The 18,657-nt window shown below is 34.7% G+C and overlaps 1 non-coding gene across 1 annotated transcript; it reads right to left on the minus strand.

The window, feature by feature from the left end:
• Nucleotides 1-18,018: 18,018 nt before the first annotated feature.
• LOC122117537 lies at nucleotides 18,019-18,124 on the minus strand. The gene has a single exon (XR_006149188.1). It is a non-coding gene; the product is annotated as a U6 spliceosomal RNA (small nuclear RNA).
• Nucleotides 18,125-18,657: the final 533 nt, after the last annotated feature.

An 18,657-nucleotide genomic window follows, 5' to 3' on the forward strand; every position in this document is an offset into this window, starting at 1 on the left:
AGGCTGCCACTAGGATCCTACTTCACCAGACAGACCAGCATGCCAGATGAAGTGGCTGCCATCTGAATTATTAATTATTTTATGGAGCAGTATTAAACAAAGTGATACACATTACTGTATATGTTATACTATATCTTTGAGTCTCTAGTCCAAAATCATTGAACTATATACTAGCAAGAATGGATCTTATTGTTTGTAATCATAAGGCCATAATGGAAAACTGAAATAAAAGTACAACAAAACACTTATCCATAAACACGTGATCGAATCTCAGAATTTGAAAAAAATAGCAAGTAGTGCAAATGAAAGTATACTAGAATAGTTAAATAAACACAAAATACATTACATTCAAATGTAAAATAAGTAATTACAGACAGAATTCTACTGGATATAAAAATATTACAATGATTTAGAAGGTTGAAGTGATATAGGTTATATATTTTGTTTTTACAAAACTTATTTATATTTCCAAGTTCTGTTTATCTCAGTGAAGGAAAATGTTAGAAAGTAGATATATGTGGCACCTCTTGCTTGCAGTACCAGGAAGGGGTGTGGCACTTCCTAATGGGAGTCTTGAGATGAAACCCACACCCAGCCCAAGTAGACCCATCAGAGGTCCATGTGGGGACCCTAAGGGGGTCCAGGACACCACATTGCTGCTGCAGCAGGTGCAGGACCTTTGCGGTGGGCTGTAGCCAACAAGGTTCCATTAGTGACCAAGCCAAGCAACCCAGACTCAGGTACCAAAGCCAGGGAGGAAGGCAGGGTAGATGCCAAGTCCTGCCTTCCATCTCTGCAGCCTACATTGCCAAGGCCATGTCCTTTCCCCTTCTTTGGATAACAACGAGAGTAGGGGGTGACCCCATTGCCTCCAAATGGAGTATCGCTGGAATGGAACCCAGAACTGGGCCCATGTGGCCAGAAGGGCGAAGGAGGAGGCTACACAGCAAAGCAAGAGGGCCTTCATTGCCTCGGTGCTTCAGCTTTTGTGCTGCAAGTCCAGGCTTCTCTGGCACTGATTGGCATATGTACGGTTGGCCCTGTACCCGAGTCCACAAGGACCAGAAAATGGAGGTCCACAGAGATGCTGAAGGGGCTCCAGGTTGTTGAGCTGCTGCAGCTGTCACAAGCCAGCTGGCAGAGGGTCCAACACATGGCTCCAGTAACCAGACCCCCTTAAAGACTGATGAGGTGAACCACGGCTAGGCTGCCTGGCCCCAAGGGGGCAGACTGCATACCCAGCCTTCCTTTACCCATGGAATGTGCAGTGTACAAACATGGTGTCCCTCACACTGTACTCATGTGGGCAGGCAGTGACCCCAGAACAGAGTCTCCCTAGGATGGGCAATGCACTCAGGAGCACAGAAGACCAGTACCAGCACAACTGGAGGAGGAGAGGGCAGCAGTGGCCTCAACTCCAGACCCATGGCTGCCAGTTCCTGGGTGAAATGGAGCAACTGAAACTGGGAAGTTAGGTGGGAAGGGTGGGCCTGGCTCATCTGGCAATGTTGGGGAGCATGTACACACATCCACTCACTGCACATCCACCTTAAAGGAGTTGGCCACACATCTCAACGGGTGACCTGAGGAGGCACCCACACCCACAGGGACTACAAAAATGGAGTTTCACGTGGTGACTTGGAAAGGGCTCCAGAGCACAGCTTGGAGCAATGCACAACTGGCAAAAACAAAACAAAAACAAAACAAAAATAAAAAAAGAAAAACGAAAAAAGTCCAGTAAAACTTTTCATCAATGATAACCTATTATACATTAAAAACAGTTTTACTTTCCTCTTGTATTATATTTTTGCATGGATCCCTCTGAATTAACCAGAAATCTCCAGGATTTCTTCATGCATAGTAATACAAATAAATATAACTTCTATTCTTTTTTTAATTAAGGGAAGTTGCATTTATTTCTTTCCATTGTTTGATTCATGAAAAAGAAATCCTGAAATATATCTGTAAAACACCGAACTCAGCATTTCTTCTGAACTCCTCACTGAAGAAAGAGAATAAAATAACTGAGCAACAGGTATCACCCATATTGTCACTGTGCTAGCTGTCTTTCTGATTAGAAAATAATCCTGCCATGCACATGCAAATCACTTATGCAACATGTTTTCCAACAATTCTTGCTGTTATATTGCATTTATCTTCCTCCTCCTGTCTCCTCTCCTGATCCTCTTCCCCAGGGTCCTGTTTCCCTCTTCCTTCTCTCCTACCTCTACTTTCTCCCTGTCCCCTTCTCTTCTCCCTTCTGCTATGCCCTTCCTCCTCTCTTACCCTTTCCTCCTCCTTTCCTTTCCTCTTTCTCTTACACTTTCCCTTCTACTTTTTTATGGTCCTGGGTGTTGGACACACACTAAGCAGATGCTCTCCTGCTCGCTACAGGCCTCCAGTCTGGACTTCATTTCTATGACACTTTATTTCTTTGAGGCAAACCCAACAAAGTCTTTTGATTCAGGATTCAATTCATTGTACATATTCTACACTATGAATATGTGCTACTTCATACAGTGTGGCTAATAGGTTTGGATTATGCTTTGGGCTTCAGTTAAACTCATCTGAAATAATGTGTTTGAAGGCAATCAAATGTGATCCTGTTACTCCCACATTAATGAACTGGTTACTTCATATCTTGCACGAGTACTTCCATATTGCTCACAGTTTAATGAACTGTCACTTTGTGGTAGCACCCACAATAACACTAACCCAAGGATTACTGGGGATCAGAAGATTAAGTCCAGAAAGTAAAATCCATGAGGTATTTATCTCAAAATAACCATTAAAATGCCAGAAGAAAGCCTTTGGCTACGTGGTTTAGTGCCATACTTCCAGAGAATAAGCTGATGACAGGACCCAGGCCTCATTAGAAGACCAGTGGTGGGTGCATACACACACACACACACACACACACACGCACACACACACACACACACACACAATTTCCCAGCTAGAGCAAGTATCTGTTTTCCCAATAACATATCTGAGTTCAAATCTTATGTGTTTGGATATTTTTTGAAAGTTTTATCATCAACTTGCCTAATTTTAATAAATGACACCATGTTCACTATTATTTAATCCTGGTTGGAAAATATTTTAAGACACATTTTCATGTAGAAAATTGTTTTTTCCCCAACTCTTGACTGTCTTTGTTTGTAAGAATGAAAGAATTGTGCCTTTAATTCATTAGTTCATAAATTAGAAAAGTAACCCTAACGCTAGAACCAATTGCCTTTGGATTCTAAAAGCCACAAAAGTACATTAAATTTATACATCCTGTTTTGGCTTCAACTCATCTTTCTTAAAATATTTTCTAGTTTTACCCAATATCTTGCCATTTTTCTAACACAACATTCAGGCTAACCCTCACACTAATCATACCCTAATCCTAATATTATTAGCAGTTTCCTATTTCATATTCATCCTAATTTGATCTTGACTTGTTATTCAAAGATTTATTTTCAGTTTGACCTTAAATTTTGCATTTCCCTGATGCTAACACTAAGCCCAGCTGGAACTGAAACCTAATTTTCTATTTCTAATACTCTATTTTTTATTCATTGTAATGAATATTCCAGTTTGCACTCTGGAAATGAGTTTCAATTTGCCCTAATTTCCAACAAATTTCCTGACTCTACCTGTGAAGTTATCTTCTTCCCTAACATGAACCATTATATTACTTGTCCTCAAATTATCTTACCAGGAAAAATATTGTAGTTTCCATTAATCCTACATTTTCCTGAACCACTGTATCCTAAAACAATTTCAGATTTACATATCATCTAGTTTTTACTTAACGCTAACTCTCAACATAAACCTGGCTGGAAAACTCTCATTAATCATTACAAGAATTATCACTGAGAAATAAATATAATGATAATGTTCTAGTTACTATTCAGGTTCACATTTTTGCTTCTATTTGTTAGTGAAAACTCAATTTTATAGTAAAACTTTCCTATTCATAACACTAATCATAATCAGAACAAAACACTGACCCTGATTTTAATCCAAATAATGTCTATACTAACACTAACTAGTTAGTGTTACACTAGCTTTCATTCATCCTAACTTGATTCAAATAAGCCTTCCAAACATAGGTTTCAATTTTTTTCCCAATATCTTAGTCATTTTCTAACTCTAAACTTAAACTTAACTGGAATATTGAGAATAAATATAAGCCTAATTGCAAGCAGATTCTAATATTAATAGCAATACTCTAGTTCACATTCATTCTAATTCTTACCAGGCCTGTAGTACAATTTACCTTCAATTTGACCCTCATTGTTTTTCTCCTTCACTCTAACCCTAACCATGGCTGGAATCCTAACCATAACCTTAATACTAAAGGTATCCCAATTATAAAATTTATGAAAAATGCTCGTTTTGTGCAATCCTAACTTAAATTCCACTCTAATCCTCGAAATAAATTGCAGCTTTTCCTAAACCCTACAGATTTTCTCACTCTTACCTCTGAACCTATCTTGTTCCATAAGAGGAATCATTATAATCATTGATCTCAAATCCTGATATTATGAAATACATTGTACTTCCATTATCCCAGATTTTCCTGAATTCCTAGAACCTACAAAAGTTCAGCTTTACTTAACATTTAACACATTTCTTTTTTTATTCCTTTTGTTGGTCGTGGGGCTTGAACTCTGGGCCTGGGCACAATCCCGGAGTTCTTTAGCTCAAGTTGTGCACTTGTACCACTTGAGCCACAGCACCACTTTTTGGTTTCCAGGTAGTTAATTGGAGATAAAATTCTCACAGACTTTCCTACTGGGGCTGGCTTTGAACTGTAGTCCTCAGAAATCAGCTTCCTGAGTAGGTAATGAGGCTGACAGAGGGATTACAGTTAAATGTGTAAGGTAATGAGTACATTTCTTGTTGATCATTATTACTCCCTTCTTTGTTGTTGTCCAATTATTCCTTCCCTCTCCCATCTCCATCACTCTTTTCTCCCCATGATTTAAAGTTCATTTTCAGTACAGTGTGCTGTGAGTATTATTATTTCAATAGGTCATCCTTTGTAGAACCTGAATTTGCTATTTCTCTAAACCAAATTCTAATTCTGTCTGGTATCCTAACCCTAACCATAATAATAATGATAGTTCAATTCAGAAGTTAACAAAAAATATTCATTTTTGTTCATCCTGTTAATCCTCTGTACATCTTGAATTAAGTTGCAGTTTAGCTTAAATCTTCCAAGTGAGTTTATATGTGCATATATAAAAATATAATTTTATGTAAAAAACATGATCTTTGGAGGAAGGAGTAACAAAAAGGAAATAGAGGGAGTATAATCAAATGTTTTAAAAATATTATGGAAAGAGAGTAACGAAACTGCCACTTCTGAAAATTAATAACCATTAATAAAATAACTAAAAATAAATAAATAACACACAGCCTTCCAGTGTTCTTGAAGAGAGCCATGATATGTCTTGTGAAAGAAATACTTGTTCAAAACTTTGTTCATGTATAATTTATATTGTTATTGGCCAATTATTTAACTTAATGAATGAAATTTTATCAAATAGGATTCCATGACAAAAAATATAAAACAGTTACCTAGTAATTGTTTGAGAAAAAGTTATAGTCATGAATTTTAAGAATCTTTCTATTTCCCTACAAAGTAGTGGTTTAGGTTTACTAATCTAGTATTTGTTGTAAGTTTAGAGAACATTATAAGCATGAAAAACAATGAACTGTACATCTTGTTTCTTGGATGAGTGATATTTTAAACATTGTCTTTTATTCAAATTAATACTTAGGTTTACTTTTCAAAGTAAATGCAATTTTATCTCCTTTCAGAACAAGTACTTACCCTGCAATTAAATGTATTAGTATATTCAGATATTTAAAAGCTAAATTTTCTGTTTGTTATGTAGCTCTACATATTCAGAATGACATGATTTTTCTATTCGTAAATGTCTAAACTCTGGGATTTTTGCTTCATCAATATAAATTGTCTCATGAGGTTTTTCTGAAAGCTCCAGTAACCAGTGTGGGATTTTTGCTTCATCAATATAAATTATCTCATGAAGTTTTTGTGAAGGCTCCAGTAACCAGTGTGGTCAAAAACATTTCATGAATTCTAAATTTTAAATCTAATGATTTGTAGCCTTTAATTATATCAGTTATTGTCTCTTCAGAGCAACTAAAATAAATACTACTTTTTAAACATTTCACTCACATTTTAAATAGTATTAACATAGGTCAAACAGAGACTAATCATTTCAAACTCACCATATTTGATGAACTCAGTGTGAAGAATGTAAAGAGTATAAGAACCTTATACTCAATAATATTTTTGGTTAACTTAAATTATATATCTAGATTTCTAAATTGCAGGTAAATCACATGGAAATAGGAAAATAAAAAAATGATTACTTTGGGATCATTTTCTTTTTAACTTTTTTTATTGTGAAAATTTCGTACAAAGGGGTTACAATTATATGGGCAAAGTAGTGAGTACATTTCTTATCAAGCATTGTTTCCTCTTCCTTTGTTTCCCCTTCCCATCCTTTTCCATTTCCACACGCTTGCCAGCCAAAGTTGTAAAGTTCGTCTTTCGAGATAACGTCTTGTACATATCATTATTACAATGGTTCCAACGGTATCCCTAAAATAATGAAGCAAAAATATCTCCAGGAAATATATTTTTCAATAAAATGTTTCAATCCTTAGGTAAAGTGCATTATACTTCAATATAAAGTTTATTTCAAAATAGAAATTCTGCAACTAATCTAATGTATGTTTTCATGCACAAAATTCTGTGACTTCTAGTCTTATTATGTGATTTTAATTATATTTTTATTGTGAAATGAGCCCTACTTATATATATTACAAACTTCAGTAACTATACAAATCATGCCTGTACATGGTAATTTACATAATTTAATAGACAAACAAAATTATCTTTTTTCTTGTCTTCCACACGGAAGCATGAGGTGCTGAAGTATATTAAATGAAAGCACTCTAAAAGAGAGTCTATATGGAATGGAAATTTGCAACGTGAGGATGGGAACATGAACACTTTCTACTTGGCTGAACAAGAATTCTTGTTTCTACAGTACTTTCTTCCCATTTAATCACACAGGGAAAGCCACAAAATTTGAAGTTCATATGAATGAATTACATTCCTAAAAGTTGTGGCAACCCTGGTCAGAAGCTCAATCTTATCACAAATTCTTTGTGCTTGCTGGCTGATCTATTTCTCTATCACATGTTTCATATTATTAAGCATATTAGTAATTCAACTGGAAGTACATGGCAGGAGACTCCTGAAATCACATCTATTGCAGTGTAATATTCAGAAGAGAGGAAAAAGATTATATTGATCTCCAATTCCTCCCTTTCGCCTTCAATATACTAATCAATTGTCAAAACAATCGTGTAAGATATTAGTTTATTTTCCCTATTTAATTAGACATTAAGCAAATGTTTTTTTGTAGTAAAGTGATGACAGTAGTATCACAGCTCTGATATGAGCACCTCCTCCCTAACAAGTAATGCTCTATGGACTGTAAATATGGAAGCCACACTAAATTCTCTCGCTGTCTGTCTCTCTTTCTCTCTCTCTACTGACACACACACACACACACACACACACACACACACACACACACAAACACATAGAGCTGCCACCCAGACACATCAGAGATCAGTTCCATTCCTTTGTAATTATAGTTGACTGATGTTTGCGCTCCCTTGTTTTTCTTTGCTTCAGGATCTTGCCTGGACCTGTATGTTTCCCTGTGATCAAGTCCCTTGTTCTTAGTATACTGTGTATCTTTCTATGTTTCAAGCCAATTAAGAATACCCTGAATACAATATCTTCATACTTGACATTCAAGTCAAACTCCATGAATTCATACTACTGTATTGGATCTAGAGACAAAAAACGCCCACCTTGTTATTTTAGACGGAATTGAAATCATGAAATAGAAGAATATCGATCAGGAACTGAGATAAGAGAAGGGGAGTATGTGGGAAAATGTAGAATGCTGTATGTGTGTTAGAGATACAGATTAATAGGAACATTTATTGAAAACTTGTCATCCTATATTGAAAGCTCAATTTAAGCATACAGTTTTCCAGTTACTTTGCTTACCTATCATTTCTGATCACAAATTCTCTCATGTGTATAGTATCTTTGAATAAATCACATGATTTGCAGATACTTAACATCCTAAGGAAACACAGTCTGCGTCTACATTTTCCATTCTATGTGACAAACCCTTATTTTTTGTTTCCCTGTTTGCTGAATAAATGTATTCCTAGAAACAGGATATTGACAGCAAATCTCAGTGTAATTTGCATTTTGTAAATTTCAAATATAATATAAATTTTGTATTGACTAGTCATTTTTAAAAAATGAGTGATATTCATGAACACAATATTTTGATGCCTTTGTGTTAATTGAGAATTGCTATGGTAGTTCATGTGTCTAATTGACTTAACCATTATATTATTCATGTATAAACATTGCATTGCACTATTTATTTTTATATATAAAATAATCCCCAAAGGTTTACTTTAAAGGAATAATAGGGGAGTTGTCTTTATGTTCCAAACTTTATATTTACTTCATTAAAAGTACTAGAAACACATGATGTTTACTGGAGCAATTTAAAAGTTGAGAACACATTTCTAAAGAGAATGGATTTATTGATTAAAACATAGGTTAGAGTAAAAAAAGTCAGGTTTCTTGCTTGACACTGCATAAATTTCATATGAATGTAGCTCAAGATGAGACTCACAGATAAATTAATATTTATATTACTGAGATTTGCATCACAATATAAGCAGTATAGGTATTTTAAGGAATTGGTCATTCAAAGCCATAGATACATAATGGATGAAGAATGGAATTGAAAATAGCATAGGGAAAACAATTCAACATGCAGCTATTATGATTTCGTAATACTAATATGGAAGTAATGGAGCTTTTTCCTTTCTGAAGAAGAACGTTTAGCCAGTAATTTCAGTGTAAGTCATTAATTGTAATGAGTCTAAAGTCTTTTCCTCTGAGATATCCAAGAGTACTATACTCATCCTCTGAAGAGTAAATAAGTAATTATTTTCATTAGCATTGCTTAATATTAATTTACTTGTAGTAAATAGTTTTAAATGTCTTCTCTTTCTCTCAATTTAATAACATACATTTCTGTCTCTTTCTGTTTCCTCTTACAAGCCTGAAATCACTATTTCAAAGTAGTATAAGCAGGAAAACAAAATAACCAGATACAACAATCAAAAATCCTAAATTATGTGAAAAAATCCACAATATACAAAATAAATCTGAGGAAGAGAAAAACAATGACAGAATAACCACAGAAAATTATCATAGTAATCACTAATGAAACAGAGATTTAGAATCCTAGCAGGTACTCTACGTCTAGAGGGTCACATCAAATCAGCTATAATTATAGATATGCAGCTATAAATATAGACATAATTATAGACATACAATTCATGAGAAGATTTCATACTGTCTTCACAAGAAAACAGAAATCTATGAAAAGGTGCCAGCCAGGAATAAACTGGGCAACACATTCAAAAGCACATGTGCAATGTGGAAATAAAAGGGCAACATGGAAAAAAGCAGGAACAGAAGTGTACATCAGAGAAAGCCACATCCATACACATAGACAATTCACCATACCACTGGACAGTCCAAATAGTCACTGGAACCACAAATATTAACATCACAACATCTCACCACAACTGATTTCTATTCCTACACTTAATGGACGCGACAAAAATGCAATTCCAGAAAAACAAATCACAACAGGAAACCAAACCAAGACCCTGGAAATCAACCAAGAACATAGAGAGTCACATATTAATATCATAGCTCCCCCAAAAGAAAGCCTCCAAATGGACAGAACAATTCAGAAAAATACAAGAAAAGTGATGACAAAGTAGTATAATTCACACAGTAATTAACCAGGCATTAGAACAGACAATTAAGGACCTAGAAGATAGTTATCAAATGTATTACCGATACTGCTGAAAAATGTGATTAATGGAAAGATAGAAAACCTCTACAAGGAAATTTGTGAACAAGATGAGACCAACCAGTCATTAGGAAAATAATTCATGGAGACTTCAAACAGAAAGATAAATAAATTCTGAGAAGGCAAGGGAGTCCAGGAAAAAATTGATGCCTAGTTAAAAGATATGAGAGAGAAGACACAGCTAATAAAATAACCATTACATCTCCCCCAACCAAAGAAAAATGTACAGAAAGTCCATACAAGACCTACAACAAAGCTTTAATAAGGAGAGAGAACCCCTAAAAATGACCAATTAGAAGACAGGGAAATCAAAAACAGAGTAGAAAGTCTCCACAGCAAATAGATGAGATAGAAGATAATCTCAGTGTCAAAGACAGAATAGATCTAATAGGAAAGAGGAAATAATCATTTAGAACAAATCCAAGAAATAAGAAATGATCTTGCCAGAACTTCAAGACTCAAAACATCAAATTTCAGGGAGATAGGTATCAGGAAGGAGAAGAGCAAGAAACTAAATGGATGGGAAGCATATTACAGAATTCTAGCAGAGAACATGCCAAACATCCAGAGATAAAGGCTCATTCAGAGAAGAGAAGCCTTTAGAAACCAATCAGAATTTTAGAACTGAACAATCCACCATGATATCATAATCCATTAGAGGATTATTAAAGATCAAGAAAAGGATTGTTAAAGATGCCATAGAGAAAAGATTGATTATTTATAAAGGATATACAGTCAGAATAAGAAACAAGTTTCTTAGCTGATATGGTAAAAAGGAAAGCCTGGCATTATATATGTCAAACATTAAAGATAAACAATTACCAACCATGAATACAGTCCCAAGCCAAACTCTCCTTTACATTTAAAGGATATATAAACATATTTCATGACAAAGAAAACTTGAAACAACCTATGTCCACCAAATTATCAGAATAGAATATAATCAAATATATACTAAATAGAGAAGATCAAGAAGAAGAGGAACTATTTATATAAAATGCTCCCTACCAGAGAACAAGGTAAATATGTTAAGAGTAGATGAGGCACAGCTCTTAATAACAGGTGTATAACATATCAGGACTTATTTCAGGTATTTCTGTCTTAAAGCTCAATATCAATAGACTTAAATTTCCAAATAGAAGACATAGATTAGATAGTAGTATCAAAAACCAAGATGCATCCATCTAGTATCTATGAGAGACACATTATCAAACACATTCTATGAAACTAGAATTAGACTCCTCCCCAAATCAAATAGGGATTCACCAAAGAAAGAGAACGATGAACCAAACTCTTTGATAAGCATTAATGCAGAACTTCTTAATAAAATTCTCACTAACCAGTTTCACCAAATAACAAAAAAAATCATATGGTATGATCAAATAGGATTCATCTTGGATACGATTTGATTCAATATTCTTGTCAATAAACATAATACAAACCATCAGCAGAAGCAGGGACAAAAAACACATGATCGTCAATAGGGTGTAGAAATAGCTTTTAACAAGCTCCAAAACCCCTTTATGATTAAAAGGTCTGAGAACCTAGGAATGCATGGAACATTCCTCAATATTAAACTGAGTATGTATATGATAGAGATAATCAGCATTTAGCTAAGTGTGGAAGCATGAAGTCATTAACATGAAGAATTAGAAAAGGATGTTCACTCTCTACTACTCTTCAATATGGTAGTGGACTTTCTTGCAAGAGCAATAGACAAAAGAAAAAAATAAAGCAGATCCAAATAGGGAAGAAGTAAAACTATCCCTTTTTACAGATGAAATGACCCTGTATTTAAAGGACCCTATGGATTCCTCCCTCAAGTTAATAAATGTGATGCTAACCTTCATCAATGTAGCAGGATATAAAAACCACAAAAATCAGTAGTTTTTCTGTTTCCAACAATGGGAAAATCCACGCTGAAATCTAAAAAACGACCTCATATACTAGCCTCAAAATCAAATCAAATCTAAACAAAACAAAACAACAACAACAAAACTAGGAATCAATTAACTAAAATCGTGAAGGACCTATAAGTGAAAACTTTAAAAATATAAAAAGGGAAATTGAATGAGATTCAAGGAAATAGAAAGTCTTTCAATGTTCCTAGTTGGAAGAATTAACATTTTGAAAACTGCAATACTTCCCCTAAACAATTGGCAATGCAATACTCATCAAAATCCCAACAATATTCTTCAATGTAGAAGCGAAAGCAATGCAACTATAATATGGAATTACAAAATTACAGATGAAACAGAAAGCTTAGAAATGAATTCATGGGCCTATAGTCATCTTACACACACAAACACTCACACACACACAAACACACACACACACACACAATGGAATTATATTCACCCATCAGAAAGATGACTTTTCACCAGTGGTAAGGAAAATGAAAGGTTTGGGAAAATTATACTAAGAGAAAAGAGAAAGGAATGCAGACTCAGAGCCATATAGATTTCATGGATTCATTCATTTATTGTAGCTAGAAGATGCATACAAATCTATAAGTAAATAAGACAGATTCTACCTCGTCCATTATAATGGCCATTACTAAGAAAACTAACAATAGCAAACGCTGGCATGGATGTAGCCAATTGGGAACTCGATTACACTGTTGATGGGAAATTAAACATGTTCAACCACTGTAGAATGCAGTACGGAGTTTTCTGAAAAGAGTAAATGTAGATCTCCCTTAAGACCCAGTAATTCCCCTTATGGGCAGTAATACAATAAATAACAAACAAGCTCACATGAAAGCTACCAGTATAACCATGATCAGGGCTCAGGCCCATAGTTCAAGGACTGGAAAAAAGTTACCACTGCTGGTATTTGTTTCCGCAAATATGAACCGTTTTATATAAGATACCAAATCAATATATATGCAGTAGCTAGATTAGGACTTAAATGAAGTGGGTGATAAAATGGCTCCTTTGTTGAATTTTAGGAAGAGATGTACTAGTCCATGAAAAGGAGATTTTTTTCTTGTTGCTGTTTGAGGGGCTTGAAGTCTGGACTTGGGCACTGTTCCTGAACTCTTCAACTCAAGGTGGGTGCTCTACCACTTGAGCGACAGTGTCACTTCTGGTTTTCTGATGGTTAAATGGAAATAATAGTCTTTCTTGCCCAGGCTGTCTTTGAACCGTAGTCCTCAGATCTCAGCTTCCTGAGTAGCTAGGATTACAGCTGTGATTCACTGGCACGATTTTTAGAAAAGAAAATCCACCTCTTCACCTGTGTCTAAACCTCAGATATTACTATTAGAACACATCACCTTCACCTCATTTCATCAAACATTTGTAAATTTTCTCTTTTCCTTCATGTGGTAATACTGCAATCAATATTAACTCAGCTGGGGGACTGGATCAATTGTACGGTATTTGCTAGCACCTAATTTAAGAACTTTTACATCAAAAGAAATGAAACCCTCATTTTGAATAATTGTTTTCTCTTTTTATTACAAATCTGTGCTTGATTACTTCCTAATGTGATATTGGACTTCCTAATAGAGTGATGAAATTTTCTTTCTTTTCAACCTTTTCCCACATGTGGTCAAATATTTAAGAGTTCAAAGATTTGCACTGATAATTGATTAAGCTGACTTCTAAGAAAATGTGCATTTCTGGAATTTGGTTTTCTTTCTTGTTCTTACATGCACAAGCGTTCTATGATTTATTTGTTCTACAAGGAATTCTACATTCCAATCTTTGTGTGACCAATTTTAGTCTCCCTGATCAGTCTTTCTGTCCTTTCTCTGGAGTCTCATTTGAGTCTGCCTCATAAAAAATATATTAGTTATCAGCTAAATGATTCTCAGCTTCTGTTTTTTGCTTGACTTCATGTAGGCTATGATAGCAACCCTGCCTGGCTGTGCTTACTGGAGTGTTTGTGTGTGTGTGTTTTGTTTTAGATGTCTAGGATTGCTATTCAAGGTAGTAGTTTCTCTGGGCCCCTGTGATCCCCTGGCCTAGAGTCAATGGGTTTTTCGCCTAAAGATACAAAGAACAATTGACTAAATTCCTGTTAATTGTCTCAAAATGAGGCAATCAGGCATCCTTGCAAAGCCATCAATAATGCTTTATAACCACTTACAGAAGTCATCTATCAAGATGGCTTTTCAAGGTTGACTGTGAAAAATGTTCATTTCCAAGTATGCACCACATAGCAGAGCACATTCCTGGGATCAGATATTTGGAAGGAAGGTTACCCTTCCTTCTTTCTCTTATGATAGATCAAACCATAATAATCTTCAGTTGTGGTCAGCCTGGAGCACATATTCCCAAGAATATTCTGTAGTGTAAAAGGGGACCAACTCTCAAAATAATGGTGTAAATATTTGTCTGCCACAGACTGATTTATCTTGCTTTTATCTATTGTTATTTTCATTACTTTAAACACATGGATAATTTATATTGGGATTAGACAAAGGATTAATGGAATAAACATTCAGTTTACTTTCATATATCCAATATAATACACTTAAGCCATAATGGACAAATAAATCCAACTCTAGATACAATGTCAGGAATACAAAATAAGCCTTAATACATATAATCTGGCACACATACACCATCATCTACACAAAAATTCAGTCTCTCTGTAAATATTTATTTGGTATGAAATAATAAAAATTTAATTAATGAATATGACTTTCAAGAATCATCTGAAACAGTCCTCGTATATATAATTGTAAATAATTTTATAGATGTCACCTAGACAAGAATTTAACATGCATGTAGAAATCAAATTTCCACAATTTAAGCTATATGAGAGGGCTCATACCCTCGTGTACTATGCGGTATGAATTTTACCACAGTGCTGAACCCTTCCAACTAATACCAAGAGTCATGTGCAATAATTTATTATTTGATGTTAAGATTAGTGCTAAGTGTAGAATACACTTTGAATTATTACATTAAATTACAGAAATGAAGCAATAATGATATGTTATTTGTTTAAACTCTAATGCTTCTCAATTTTACAATTCATACATATATTATTAAAATTATTTTCACTTTCTTCTTTTCTATAACTGCGGAAATTAAAATTATATATTAAATATTCAATATTAAGAAATCAATAATATGTAACTATTATTAAAATGATATACTATTAAACTGTGATTTGAATTATACTTCTAACAAATTGTGACCTAAACAACTCAATAGAATTAAGGGTGATCATTTTTAAACTTATTAGCTTGTTTTTTTTTTTTAATTTTATTTTTTGGGTCCGATCGTGGGGCGTGAACTCTGGGCCTGGGCGCTCTGCCTCAGCATTTCAGCTCAAGGCTAGCGCTGTACAACTTGAGACACAGCACTACTTCCGGCTTGTTTCTTTTTGCTTATGTGGTGCTGGGGAATCAAACCCAGGGCCGCAGGCATGCACTGCAAGCACTCTACCACAGAGTCACCTTCCCAGCCCAGCAGCTTGTTATTTGTTTCCTAATTGTGTCATTTGTTATTCTTGGTCCAAGTCATCTCTTCATCTTAATTGTTTAGTTTTCTGTTTTATCTCTATTGGTTTGCTGATTATGCATTTTGTTTAAACTTTTTAATGACTGACATGAGGCTGAAAATCTGTATGCTAGTTTATTACTTGCTATGTTAATGTAAAATTACTCCTTTCCACAGCTCTTCTACTCTATGATACTACAGTATTTCCCCTAGTCGCCTCTCCTGTATTGCTGCTCTCATATATTTTATTTTATTTTTTATTCAAAGTTCCAGTATCGTTTTTAAAAAGTACTAAATCTTTTAAATATCATCACTTACTGTATTTTAAGAATTCAAGAATGAAAAAAATCACATATAATCACTCCAAAATGCTTTAAAACTAGGAAATGATAAAACAGGCCACTGTGAAGTAAATTTTCTTCTACTTTCAAAATTATTCTGAAAGCCTTGTGCTGGTTTGTCACACCTGTAATCCTAACTACTTGGGATACCTACTCAGGGGCCTGAGATCTGTGGATAACATTTGGAAGCCAATCAGGGCAAAATAAATTCATGAGATTATTTTTCAAAAATTTTAATGAACTAACAAAGGGTCAGGAATGGAGATGTAGCTCATATAGTAGCTCACCAATCTAGAGAGAAAGACATAGTGAGACCTTGAAGCCCTGATTTCAAACTCTGAGCATGCCAACACGCAGGAATGCACACACACTCACTTTTTCAAAATATCTTCATATCAATGTTTTGCATTAATTTATTTGTTAACGATATTATTTGGGTAAAATAGGCAAAATAAACTCTTCCATCTCAAAACATTTTTATACATTTTTTCTTGTAAAAATACTGTACAGAATGGTTATAGTTACATGAGCAAAGTAATAAGTACATATGTGAGAAACAACAGCAAGAAAGAAAAAAACACTTGTGTCTCTATCTTGGGGGTCATTTAGCTTAACATCTACTTATGTAGTCCTATACACATAGCTTTTCAACTTTTCTGCTTATCCCAGACATATACTAGTCATTGCAAATAAGGGATACCATGGGACCTATGTTTCTTTGGACATGGCTTACATCAGTTAATATAATTTTTTTCCAAGTCTTTCCATTTCCTAAAAATTGGGCGATGTCATTCTTTCTGATGGAGGCATAGAATTAATATATATACATATATATATGTATATATATAGTATATGTGTGTGTGTACACACATATACACACAGAACATTTTCCTTTTTTGTTTTTTAGAGCAACTTAGTTTTCCACCTTCATCATTTTTTCAGATGTTTTTATTGTGATTAAATCATTACATAATTTCCCATATTTCACCAAATTGTGGGATAGTGATGCTTAGTTAAAGTCACAAACACATTCTAACTTTGATGGAGCAAATTGTCTATCATGGTCTACAATACTTATGAGTTCTATGAGCTTTGCAATAGAGTTATTTCTTCCATATGTATAGTTTTTTGTTTTGAAATATGTATATTTCTTTTGTTTTGCATAGCGTCTGCTGTTCCCTCTTTCCCACTTGTTCCCTCCTTCTCTTCAGTGACATTGAGTTGCTTAGTTCATTTTGGTCAATGTCCAGTGCAGCTGATGGATCCCACTGTTGTATGTTTTTCCCTGATTCCCTCTACTTCTGTGTCGTCTTCCTGGTTTCCCTTCAGTGTGCAAATATGATCAGCAGAATGGGGAAATTTAGTAGTGATTCGACCAGATGAGTGGAAGTCCTTGGTTTCTTAAGTGTTGTTAATTTTGTTGTATCACCTTACATTTTGAATTTAACATCCAATTACCATGGAGACCATGTGCTGTTTGTCTCTTTGCTTTTGTCTTACCTCGCTCAACATGATTTCCTGTAGCTTGATTGATTTCCCTGCCAATGCCATTATTTTGTCTTTCTAATGGCTGGAAAATATTCCGTTGTGTATAGTTACCACAGTTTTTGGATCCATTCATCTCTGGTGGGACATATGGGTTGTTTTCATATCCTGTATATTGTGAACAGTGCTGCAATAAACATGGAGGTGCATGTGTCCTTGAATATTGGTACCTGTTGTTCAGAATAGATGCCTAGAAGTGGTATGAGTGAGCCATAAGGAAGGTCAATAATTAGCTTTCTGAGGACTTACCAGATTGCTTTCCAAAGTGGTTGTGTAAGTATACATTCACACACACACACACACACAGACACACACACACACACACACACACACACACACACACACAGAACGTTTTCTTGATCCATTCTTCTACTAAGGGGCATCGGGGTTGGTTCCGTATCTTAGCTATGGCAAATAATGCTACAATAAACGTTGTTGTGGTGGTAGTTTTAGTATGGACTTATTTGAGATCATTTGGGTGAATGCCCAAAAGTGGGATTGCTGTGTAATAGGGGAGCTCTATATGGAGTCTTTTGAGGAAGCTCCAAACCGCTTTCCAAAATGGATGAACAAGTTTACACTCCCACCAAGAGTGCAGTAGGCTTCCCTTCTGGTCACATCCCATCCAGCATCTGTTGGTGTAAAAATATGGAATGATTCATTAATTTGCGTGTCATCCTTGTGCAGGGACCATGCTAAGCTTCTCTGTATGTTCCAATTTTAGTGTATGTGCAGCCAAATTGAGCACAGAACATTTTTTATATATAAAGTGTAATTGATTGTCTTAAACTAGACAATTCAACAAAAAGTAAGTTCAAAAGATTGTGAAATTTTGCAACCATGTATTTCTTACATAAGCACACATTTAAGAATAAAGTCAATATTGACATGCCAAAAACAAAATAATTCCAGATATTTGTTGTTCATGAGATGTGTAGGAGGAGGAATTCAATTATTCTACACAAGGCACCTGTCATAATGATCATTGCAGCAAATGTTAAGGTTTGTTAAAAGTTTTAATGTTTTAAATATGTTTCATTTTGGGATTTGCTTATATATGCAAAATTAAGACTGGTAGGTCATAAAATTTTTCGATAAAGTATATAATATTTCTGGTAGCATGTACTACTAAGTATGTACATTTCAGAGTTTATAGAAACTTTGCTAATGAGAAGTTGCAAAGACTGTGTAAAGAAGCAGAGTGAAGAGTTAAGAATTTAAGTACACAGTTTCTGATAAATCTTTAGGGCTCCCTTAAATTATATGTTAGTGATGAACAAA

This window comes from Dipodomys spectabilis, unplaced genomic scaffold, assembly GCF_019054845.1.
Source record: "Dipodomys spectabilis isolate Male_0828 unplaced genomic scaffold, ASM1905484v1 ptg000143l, whole genome shotgun sequence".
Taxonomy (NCBI): Eukaryota; Metazoa; Chordata; class Mammalia; order Rodentia; family Heteromyidae; genus Dipodomys; species Dipodomys spectabilis.